This window comes from Leopardus geoffroyi, chromosome E1 (assembly GCF_018350155.1).
Source record: "Leopardus geoffroyi isolate Oge1 chromosome E1, O.geoffroyi_Oge1_pat1.0, whole genome shotgun sequence".
In the NCBI taxonomy this organism is placed as follows: domain Eukaryota; kingdom Metazoa; phylum Chordata; class Mammalia; order Carnivora; family Felidae; genus Leopardus; species Leopardus geoffroyi.
In genome coordinates this window covers 6,848,531-6,860,139 of record NC_059330.1, presented here as the reverse complement: position 1 = coordinate 6,860,139, position 11,609 = coordinate 6,848,531, and positions in this window count along the sequence as shown.

Sequence of the window (11,609 nt, the reverse complement as noted above, 5' to 3'; positions counted from 1 at the left end):
TCCCAAAGGAGAGGAGGCATTCCTGTCCCACCATCCCTCTTGAGAAACGTCCTCCAGTCTGTGGCTACGGGCCCAGAATCACGGATGGGTCCCCAAGAAACAGGTTCCGTGGCTGGCTTCCTGGGTCACAGTCCTGGGGAGGCAACAGAGCCCAGAGAGGGGCCAGGGGGATCCCAAAGGAGATAATCCCTGAAAATCAAGCGCTTAGCAGGCTGTTGGGGATACAGCAGGTGGTTGATGAATTGTGGCCATGACTGTGTTTATCACGGTACTAAGTTACATTTCAGATGCCTCGATGATCACCAAAGCCAAGTGTCCTGTGGGATGCTTCCTCCGCGAGGGACAGTCAGACTGCACAGATGAGTCTCCCCATTTCTAGTTTTCCTCCTCACACCAGACAGGACTACTTTTAATTCAATTTCCTAAAATGAGCCAATCTAAGCCAATATGTGGTTAACTTCCTGTGTCAACTTGGTAAGGCCACAGTGCCCAGATATTTAGCCAGACGTTATTCTAGATATTTCTGTAAAGGTATTTTTTTTTTAATTTTTTTAACGTTTACTTTTGAGACAGAGGGAGACAGAGCATGAATGGGGGAGGGTCAGAGAGAGAAACCGAAATAGGCTCCAGGCTCCGAGCTGTCAGCACAGAGCCTGACGCGGGGCTCACACTCACGGACCGCGAGATCATGACCTGAGCTGAAGTCAGACGCCCAACCTAATGAGCCACCCAGGCGCCCCTCTGTAAACGCATTTTTAAGAAAAGATTAAGATTTAGATCAGTAGGCTTCGAGTAAAGCAGATGACTCTCCAGGATGTGGGTGGGCCGCATCCAATCAGTCGAAGGTCTGCATGGAAAAACACAAACAGACAAACACAAAAACTGAGCATTCCGGAGGAAGAGGGAATTCTGCCAGCAGGAGGCCTTCGGACTCAATTATAATTCTTCTATGTCTCTGGCCCACTGGTTCACCCTGCAGATTTCGAATTTGCCACTTTCCATGATCACGGAAGCCAATTCCTTAAAATAAATCATTCTCTTCCTACACACACACACACACACACACACACACACACACACACACACAGTATTGGTTCTTTGGAGAAGCCTAATACACAGGTGATTCCACAAAATCATCATGGAACCCATGTAAACAGTTTTCCCATAGCCGGGCCACCCTGCTGGACTGAAAGGCAGAATTCCCGCATGTCTTCTGGTGAAATACTAGGAGAGTAAATCTCTCTGAAAGTCAGTTTCTTCACCCACAAAACCAGGAGACTGGATTCTATCAGGAGAGGCCAACAGATCCAGTGTGCGTGCCATCTGTAATCTACGAGTGGTGGCATATCCTGAAACAGTGTTAAGAAGGATCCTGAGGTAGCAGCCGTGGCAAGGGGGGGCCACATGCTAGGATCTCCCGACGGTGTGTGCGGAGTGGGGACCGTGTAGCCACGTGGGGCCCCTCCCCTGTCCTGATGGAGCCTGACCTCTTGGCATTTGCCAGCTTGAATTTGCCCTCTTCACCACATTCTTTCCTTGGGAGGGTCCGTGTTTGACTGGTTTCGATCTGACTCACTGGCGGCTTGTTCCCGGGCCCCCTTTTCTGGCTGTCCCTTCTTCGTTTTGGTTTTTCGGCTCTGGGAGTGTTGCCGTGTCTCCCGGGTGGGCCGGCTCCGGCCACATTTTCTCTGCTGCCTGCTGGAGAGACTCTCCCCCCCCACCAGGAGATCTCAGCGAGCCCCAGGGTTTCAAGGAACATCGGAATGTGAACGGATCCCAATCTTCTGACAACCTTCAACTCTTCTCGAACCCTGGTCACGCATGCGGCGGTCTGCCCTCTGCCATTGGCAACCCACAGGCAGCACCATGCAAATGGAACTCTCCTCTCTCTGCCTTTCACTGTCCTACCAAAGGCAGTACCATCTACGCTTACCCAGGCCAAAGCCTTGGAGCTCCCCCTTGATTCCTGAATCTCCTGGATCCCCCGCTCCACCCCTGCGTCCCGTCAGGATCCAGGATGAGACTCCAGTGCAAAGAGGGAGGGAGGTGGGGAAGGAAGGAGGGAGGAAGAAGGAAAGAGAGAGGGGAGGGGGAGGGGGTAACAGAGAGAAGGATGCGGGGAGAGACGACTACGAATCACTACTTACTTGGTTTCAGTCCTTTACCTCTGCTGCTTCCTATAATCCTTATAGGATTATACAATCCTTCCTATAATCCTTCCTATAATCCTATAATCCCAGGGAGCTGGGTCCAGAGCAGCTACGAAGCTTGCCCCATGTTACCTGGCTGGTCTAGTTCATGCCCAAGACCCGAACTCCGTGGATCCCTGAGGGCACTATGCTGCCTCCATAGATGCCCAGCTTCGCCCTGGGCCACTCCTGACACCCGGGGCCATCAGCAGCCCCCACACCCGACACACCTGTGTTCCCAGCATCCAGGCTCTTGTGTCCACCCCTTCAGGATCCTGCTGTAATGTTTCTCAAACTCCAGCCATGTGAGGAACCCCACTGCCTGGAACAATTACGTCGAAGTCCCTCAGAATGTACCTGACAACCCCAGCGGGGGGCTAAGAATTGAATAGTAAACCCTGGGGGCGCCCGGGGGGCTCATTCGGTCAAGCGCCCGACTCTTGATTTCAGCTCCAGTCGTGCACGATCTCACGGTTCGTGAGTTCCAGCCCCGCGTCAGGCTCTGCGCTGGTCAGCACAGAGCCTGCTTGGAATTTGCTCTCTCCCTCTCTCTCTGCTCCCACTCCATTCATGCTCTGTCTCTCTCTGGCTCTCTCTCTCTCTTTCTCTCTCTCTCTCTCAAAATAGATAAATAAACTGAAATAGTAAATCCCGGCCCCTTTGGAGATGCAGGCTTGTAGGTGGGCAGCCGTTCCTGAGGCCGGTGGTGATTGTGTTATGCACTTCAGAAGAGCTTTGAAAGGAAAAGAGCCATCTGAAGGATTCGTCTGGAAGTCCCAGGTCCCCCAGAGTCAATCAACCACCTCTCAGGGGTCTGGGGACCCCAGCCTGAGTAACCCTGGCCTTCAGCATCATAACGTTAAACCGCCAGGGCTCCTGATCATCTGACTTTTGCTGGCTTCCAGGCACACCTCCTGGTCCTACTTTATCCTGAATTTAGGCTCCAGTGATGGCTGCTGTTTGGAACGCAAAATAGGGAAGTGGGGGGGGGGGGGGAGAGCGGTGATGGAGACGGGGAGTCGGGGACCTGGGTTTGCATTCTGGCTCCGTGCCTTTTGTAAACTCCGGCAGGCTAATCCCTTTCTGCCTCAGTTTTCGCCTCTGTGAAATGGGTATAATGATAATAGCACACGCCCAGCAGGCTCGCTTGTGAATGTGGCATGATTTATGCATTTAAATTCACAGAAGCCTGCCGATCACGGAGTTCGCACTCAGTGAACCGTTTCGGGTCGTTCTTCGGATACACTCCCGTCTTCCATGTCTCCAACCTGCTCCCTCAGCTGGAACAGCTTTCCTCATCCTGCCGTTCCGGAAATCTCCTGTTAACTTCTCACAATGCCACGCGTGGCACGTATTCTGTGAGAAGCCGCCCCGACACCACTGTTTTGTCCCCAGAGCGTCCCATCGTTAACACACCCCCTCAAATCAGTTGTTTAATTGTGTACCGGATAAGACTTCCATCAACAGCGACAAAAATCAGCTGTGCAAAAATAACCCTCTTTCTCTCACCTGCATTTGAGCCGCTATGTGGAGTTAGTGGAAAATTCAGGCCCCACAGTGGCAGGATCCCCCGGGGTTTCCCTGGGGCCAAGTCAGGTTCACGTTCCTCTGCTCAGGCTGCCATAACAAAATACCAAAGGCTGGGGGTGCTCAAACCACAGACACGTGTTTGTCACAGTCACCCTGGTGGCCTCATTACACTTAATTTACCCTCATTAACTTTTTAAGTTTATCCATTTATTTTGAGAGAGACAGAGACAGCACAAGCAGGGGAGGGTCAGGGAGAGAGAGAGAGGATCCCATGCAGGTTCTGAGCTGCCAGCACAGAGCCTGACTCCGGGCTGGAACTCACAAAACCATGAAATCATGACGTGAGCCGAAACCAAGAGTTGGACGCTTAAATGACTGAGTCACCCAGGCGCCCCTTCTCTTATTAACTTAAATACCTAACAAAAAGCCATATCTCCAAATACAGTCACATCCTGAGATTACTCAAGGTTAGGGCCTCAGTGTATGAATTTGGGGGGAACACAATTCAGTCCATAATATGGGGTATAGATTAAGCTGACACATTATTAAGGCAAATGGAGGGGGGGGATCTATGTGATTCCCAGTCATCAGGCCACAGGGATTTGGGATTCTCATCATCTAGGTCAAATGACTCATGTGCCCAGAAGCCCCAGGCAGCCATGTCCCCGCCCCTCCCCCCACCCCCAGGTCTTACAGCCTTCAGGGGACATTAAAGGTAGCTCAGGAGGTGTTTGAAGGGAGAGAGGGGAGACCCAAAAGAAGAGGAAAATATCACGGAACAATGTGCCTTGCTCTGTTGGAAGCATGTAAAATTTACATAGATTGTGGGATGGACAGAAGTATGGGCAGATGATAGATGGTGATAAAGCATGTGTGGCGAATGTCGGTGGCAAGTGTTAACGGTGGGATCAAAGTACTGGGTGGATGGATGGGTGTTCAACGTAGGTTTGAAATCTCAGTATAACTTGGCGGGGCCAAAATCTTATGGTTCACGTTTGCCACAAGCTCTTGGTGAATGAAATATGGTGCCTTCCTTCTTACTGGAAAACACAAAGGGCTTAGCTCTTGGTATAAACCCTAAGGACAGGTAGAGGCTGTGGCCCCAGAGCGCCCCCTCGTGGCCAGGGCGGGCGTCACACGCCTCGGGACAGCTCTGCTGTGACCCGACCCTGCCCTGGGACCAGGTTTCCCCACTCTGACCCTGACAGCTGGAGGCAGAGCCCACAGGGCCGGCAGATTGTAGGAGCCACGCAGACGATGTTTCATTGACCACGTGAGAAAGATCTAGAAGGTGTGCTGATCATCAGAAGTCTTAACTGTTCCGCCCAGTGCCAGCTGAGCTCACCTTCTAGGTAAGTGTTAGGGCTGGCCTCCCTACACCTGAGAATATTCCGATAAAGCCGAGAGAGAGGTGCTTTACAGCCTCTTGCCCCGCCTCTAGGCAAGAGTCTGAATTCCCTCGTTTCAGACTCTGGTTCGGATTTAGCAGCTGGGATCCTACTGAGAGGGGCCCCCAAAGTTCTCCCTTCTAATGTTCAGGGCAGCAGATAAAGGGAGAGCTGGGGTGGGGGTGGGGGTTCTAGGTACAAAGGGGCAGGGGGAGAAGAGGTCAGAGTGAGCTGTTAGGGGCCGAACTGTGCCCCTCAAAATTCATAGGTTGCAACGCCAATCCCCAGGATTTCAAAATGTTTTCAGAGTCTTTAAAGACGTGATTACGTTACAATGAGCCCATGATGGTAGGCTGGTGTCCTTATCAGAAGAAATTTGGAGACCCCCAAGAGAGACACCTCGGGAGAAACCAACCCTTACAACCTTGACCTCGGATGTCCAGCTTCCAGATCGGTGAGAAAATAAGTTTCTGTTCAAGCCCCCCAGTCTGTGGTATTCTGTTATGGTAGCTGGAGTCAATGGACACCAGGCAGGCCCTCTGTGCCCTCAGCTCTTACGGAGAACCCCACACCCCAAGTCTGGGCACTGTGCCTGATGCTGAGGATAGAAAATGAATAAAGCCTAGGAGGCATTAACTGTGGCCGAGCCTGACGCAGGCTAAGCCAGTTGTTTTTGTTTGAGACTCCTGCTGTGTTAAAATCTAGTGCAGAGCTTTTTTGGGGGGTATCTGGGTGGCTCAGTCAGTTAAGCATCCCACTTCGGCTCAGGTCATGATCTCAAGGCTCTTGGGTTCGAGCCCCGTGTGGGGCTCTGGGCTGACGGCTCGGAGATTGGAGCCTGTTTCGGATTCTGTGTGTGTCTCTCCCTCTCTCTCTGCCCCTCCTCTGCTTGCACTCTGTCTTTCAAAAATAAATACTAAAAAAAAAAATTAATCCACAGTATAGACGAGGGATCCGCAAACCACCTCTGTGAAGGGCCACGTCATCAAAGTTCGGGGTCCGTCACTGTCTGTGGTAGGGTCAAAGCAGCCATTGACAACACATAAATAAAGTGTGTGGATATGTTCCAATAAAGCTTTATTTACAAAAACAGATGGTGGGCTGATTTGGCCCCCGGCCTTTTGCTGTTGACCTGTGGTATAGACAGTATAATCTAGTTAGGGCCCACAAGTTTAAAGCTGTACGAAAAGCACCTTCATTCAATCCTGCTACGAATGAACCGAGTAACTTCAGGCAGAAATACTAGCAACATTTAAATCCGAGTCCCTCCCTGAATGAGCCTAGGCCAAACCATCTGAATGTTATTTCTGCCCGAAGGTAAGCTGACTTACTGGTTAAGCCTGCAGGCTTTGAAGTCGGTTGTGTAGACAATAAACAAGCTATCAAGCTTCTGAGCCTATTTCGCCTTCTGTGAAATGGGGGCACAACTGCATCCTAGCAGATTTGTGAGTGGTATTAAATGAAGTAATCCATGCAGAGGCTTAGATTAATAAGCAAAGCCTGGGGTGGGGGGAGGGGTTAGCCCCAGAGAATGTAGCTGGGAGGCTAAGCTACGAAATTCCTGCTTGAACCCTTTCCAAGTTCTTAGTAACAGAGAATAGGTAGGTTGAGAAACTGCTGAGGAATTTATGGGCAATATAAGTTGTCTTTGGAAGTCTCTATGGTTTGTTTCAAAATAACTTGTTTTTTGTTAAAGCTCATTTGTTTTCAGAGGGAGGGGGAGGAAGGGCAGAGAGAGGGAATCCCAAGCAGGCTCCACACTGTCCGTGCAGAGCCCAACTTGGGGCTCGAACTCACAAACGGTGAGGTCATGACTTGAGCCGAAATCAAGAGTTGGACCCGTCACCGACTGAGCCACCCAGGTGCCCCATAACTTAAAAAAAAAAAAAATCTTATGGTGTTGTTCCTAGGGGTCTACACCGGGAACACCTGTTAGACCCCAGAGCCGACAAGAACATCGTTGTCCACATTCCCTTCTGACATTTTCCTCTGCTCTGGGGCCACACCCCCATCCCAGCCCCGAAGACACCAGGTTTCTGAGGGTCTTGGTGGTTAGCCTATGTCTGCACACCAGCGTCTTGGCACAGTATCTAGAACCTAATATAAGCTCCATGCGTTGATTGAGTAAATACGTGAATGAATGTATTGTATGGGGAAGGCCCAGCGGGTGCCTGGGGTTCCCAGATTAGGTGTCCCTTGGTCAGATTACGAGAGCCGTGGGAGCTCAGGATTTGCCTCCGCTTTGCGGGTGCGGAAGTTAAGATTTGTGAGGTACACAAGAGAGATGGTTGGGGTGAGGGGACTCACTCATGGCAACCGTATCTACAAGTGTAGATTCCGGAGACCCAAGTTGTAAGTTACACGTTTATATCTGTCCAGCTACAGAAATACACCTACGCCAGCGTTCGCTGGCCATCTTATTCTGCCCGATGGCCACATCTTCGTGGGTAAGGAGTTCAGTCGCTTCTGGGGAAGCATGGGCTCTTCCGTTCCAAGTGTCTTTGATACTTCTGTCTCCCTTCCCCTCGAGTCTGGGTGGGTCGGATTGTGACTTGCTTTGACCTCTGAGCCTAATCCTTCGGAAGCCCTGACATTCCACTTTCCCCTTCTTGGGAACTGGCCACCACTGTAAAGAAGCTCACCTTGACTGTCCAAGGAGAATGATTTAGGTGTAGAGTCTCCCTGGAGGTGTACCAAGGCCCGAGACAGGTGAGCGAGGCCAATGGTGGACACTTCTCCGACCATTCAGCTACCATGGCAATCAACACAAGGGACAGAGATGAGCCATCCCCGGTGAGCAAAATGGTAAGCGTTACAATGACTGGAGATGGTTTTCAAGGCTCTTGAGTTTTGGGGTAGTTCGCACACCCAGAAGGGCACGCTTTAAAAGAAAAGAGGTTCAATGCGAGAGGAACTCGTTGGATTATATAAATTGCTGGGATTGCTGAATTTGGAAAGCCCTCTGTCCCTGTTGCCCTGATGTCAGGTTCCTTCTACCCTAGCAAATCTGGAGAGACTCTTCTGTCTGACTCTCTGCCTTACCCTTTTGAAAGTACCAGTCAGGGGGGACCTGAGTGCCTCGGTCTGTTAGGCATCCGACTCCGGCTCAGGTCATGATCTCGCGGTTCGTGGGTTCAAGCCCCACATTGGGCTCTGTGCTGACGGCTCGGAGCCTGGAGCCTGTTTCGGATTCTGCGTCTCCCTCTCTCTCTACTTCTTCCCACTGGCACTCTGTCTCTCTCTCTCTCTCTCTCTCTCAAAAATGAAGACATAAAAAAAATTTGGAACATCTTCTTGTTCTAAGATCTTTTTTCAAAGTACCAGTCAGACCATCTCATCTGATAACACCCTTGTGGTCTTGATTGAATTTCGAGCCCTGTTCAACTGCAAGGACATAAATTCATTTAAACGACCGGGTTCTTCCTAACTTCCTGCTATTACTTGCCTTCCATAACCCAGGCCCTATCCTAGGAGCCGATGATACAGCAGAGAATGAGACTGACCAAGCCCTGTTCTCGGGGATCATTCCAATATAACCTCTGATTGGGCAAGTTACCTCGGTCTTCATATATTAGGCATAAACCTACGACCCAGAGCATCATTGCAGAAAGGCATACCATGCCCTGGAAATGACCTGATAGCCAGCTTTCCCTAACTTTTTCACCCATCTCTTGGAATTTTATACAAATAGATGACCAGTAGGGATTCTTCCGATATTTTTAAAGGTATTGGGATTACCTGACAGATATGAGCCTAGGGAACCAGCAAAAGAGAACCAAAATTTACTTTAGTCTGTGGAATTTAACGCTTTCAAAAAAGGATCAAAGTAGTCATCAAAGGAAAAATCAGCATACATTGCACTTGTTAACTTAAAGTTTAATAGTTTATTTTGTCCCCCTTGCCAGGTTTCTTGAGATATAATTGACCTATAATAGTGTGTAACTTTAAGGTGCACAAGATGATGTAAGTATGTATTGCAAAATGATGATCACCATGTAACTAACACCCATCACCTCGCAGTTATCTGTGTGTCTGTGTGTGGTTCTCAGAATTTTTAAGATCTATTCTCTTAGTAACTTTCAAGTATACAGTACTATTTTCTTTAAAGTTTATTCATCTATTTTGAGAGACAGACCGCGCAAGGAGGGGGAGGGTCAGAGAGAGAGAGGGAGACAGAATCCCAAGCAGGCTCCGTGCTGCCCGTGCAGAGCCCGAGACGGGGCTTGAACTCATGAAACTGCGAGATTGTGACCTGAGCCGAAACCAAGAGTCGGACGCTTAACTGACTGAGCCACCTGGGTGCCCCACAGTATTGTTAATTATAGTCACCATGCTGTACATTAGATCCCCAGAACTTACTCATCTTATAACTGAGTCTGTACCCTTTGACTCCCTTCAACCATTTCCTTCACTCCCCCAGCTCCTGGTACCCACCAACCTACTGTTTCTCTGAGTTCAATTCTTTCTAGATTCCATCTATGACGGACATCATACAGTAGGCCTTTCTCTGACGTATTACACTTGGCATAATGCCCTCAAGGTTCACCCATGGTGTTGCAAATCTCTGTTATGACTGATAATGTTTTACATATTATTAATACATATACTACGTATTGTTACATACATATCTTATATGCAAACACATATCTAAATTATATGAAGATGTAAGATATATACGTATATATATCTCACATTTTCTTTATCCATTCATCCACCAACGGACACGCAAGTTGTCTTCACGTCTTGGCTGTTGTGAATAATGCTGCAGTGAACATAGGGGCAGGTATCTCTTCAACACGACGATTTCATTTTCTTTAGACGTGTGCCCCGAAGCGGGATGGCTGGATCCTATGGTTCCATTTTTAATTTTTTAAAGGAACCTCCGTACTGTTTTCCCCCGTAGCTGCACCAATTTAAACCCCCATCGACAGTGCACAAGGAAGGGCTCATTTTACTTCACGTCCTCACCAACACTTGTCTTTTTGATAAAAACCATTCGGACAGGTGTGAGGTGGTGTCTTGTGGATTTGATCTGCCTTTTCCTGACAATTAGTGATGTTTGGCACCTTTTCATGTACTTGTTGGCCATTTTAGGTTTTCCTCAGAAAGAAAAATGATTCCTCTGCCCATTTAAAAAAATTTTTTTATTTGAGAGACAGCACATGCTAGCAGGGAAAAGGGGCAGAGAGGGAGGGAGAGAATCCCAAGTGAATTCTGCTAAGGGGCTTGATCCCACCATCCCTGGGATCATGACCTGACCTGAGCCTAATTGAGCCACACCCAGGTGCCCCTTTGCCCATTTTTAAACTGGATTTTTTTTTTTTTTTTTTTTTTTTTTTTGCTATCGAATTGTAGGCGTTCTTTATGTAGTCTGGATATTAACCCTTTATCAGACACCTGGTTTGCAGATCTTTTCTCTCATTCTATCTGTTGCTTCTTTATTTTGTTGATCGAGTGTTGTTTCTATTTTGCATGAATTTTGGGGATGGTAGCACCATAGTCTTTTCAGAAGTCCAGCCTTCTACAGTAGCAGATCTGCAGTTTTCCTGACCCTCACCAGGAAGGGGACTTCAAGCACAAAATGTATTTTTACACAGTTGTGCCCTAACCTTCCATAGAACCAGCTTCATAATTGCGTGGAGCTCCTGGGTAAATCATCTTGTCCGTTTGAGGGCGCTCCTTGTATCTCTAGTGGCTTTAACTGAGCTCTCTCTCAGGGAGAAATCCTCATTAGCTATGCGAGGGGATAGGAAGTCCTTTTACTGCTTTGCAAAGGGCTGGTCCTGGGACACTTACTCCTGCGAAGTCCCCGCCCAGCATCTCTTTAGCCACCTGTCGTTGGTCCCAATATATTTTGCGTGGGTTGAAGTACTCTAGTTTTTATTTCTGCTGCCATTAACTGAGTGCCTCTTTTGTGCCGGCGCCACTTAAAGTGCTTTCAATATATTATCAGGTGCTTTAATTATAAAAATCTGCGTAGATTGTTATGCCCAGAATTCGTGATCCCCAAAGACCACTAGGGAGCCGAGTCCGATGCAAAAGCAAAAGAGCCTTTATTTGAGCTAGCTAGAGCTCAATCCCCTACCTGCACCGACGCAGCGGTGAGATACCAGGGAGAGAGAGCGAGTTTCAAAAGGACCAAGGTTTTATTGGGGCCTAGGGGCAGTTGGTGAGGTAATGGCTGTGGCCTCAGCCGATTGGCTGGGGAAGGGTCTGAGTCCTGTTAGGCAGGTGAGCTACTCAAGGGGAGGAGGCGTGGTCAAGGTGTAGGACACAGAACAAGATGGAATTGGCCGCGTAGGCCCGCCCTTTCATAGATAACCGTAACTACCCCCACCCCACTTTACAGATAAGCAAACTGAGGCTCAGGCAGGTCGAGATCACCCCATTAACAAACGAACCAAGACTCTCTTGCTCCAGGACTTGTTCTCTTAACCCCTAATGGATTATTCTTGCTTTTCTTCCCCAAAGATAGTAAAACAATCGTTAGGAGGCTGTATTC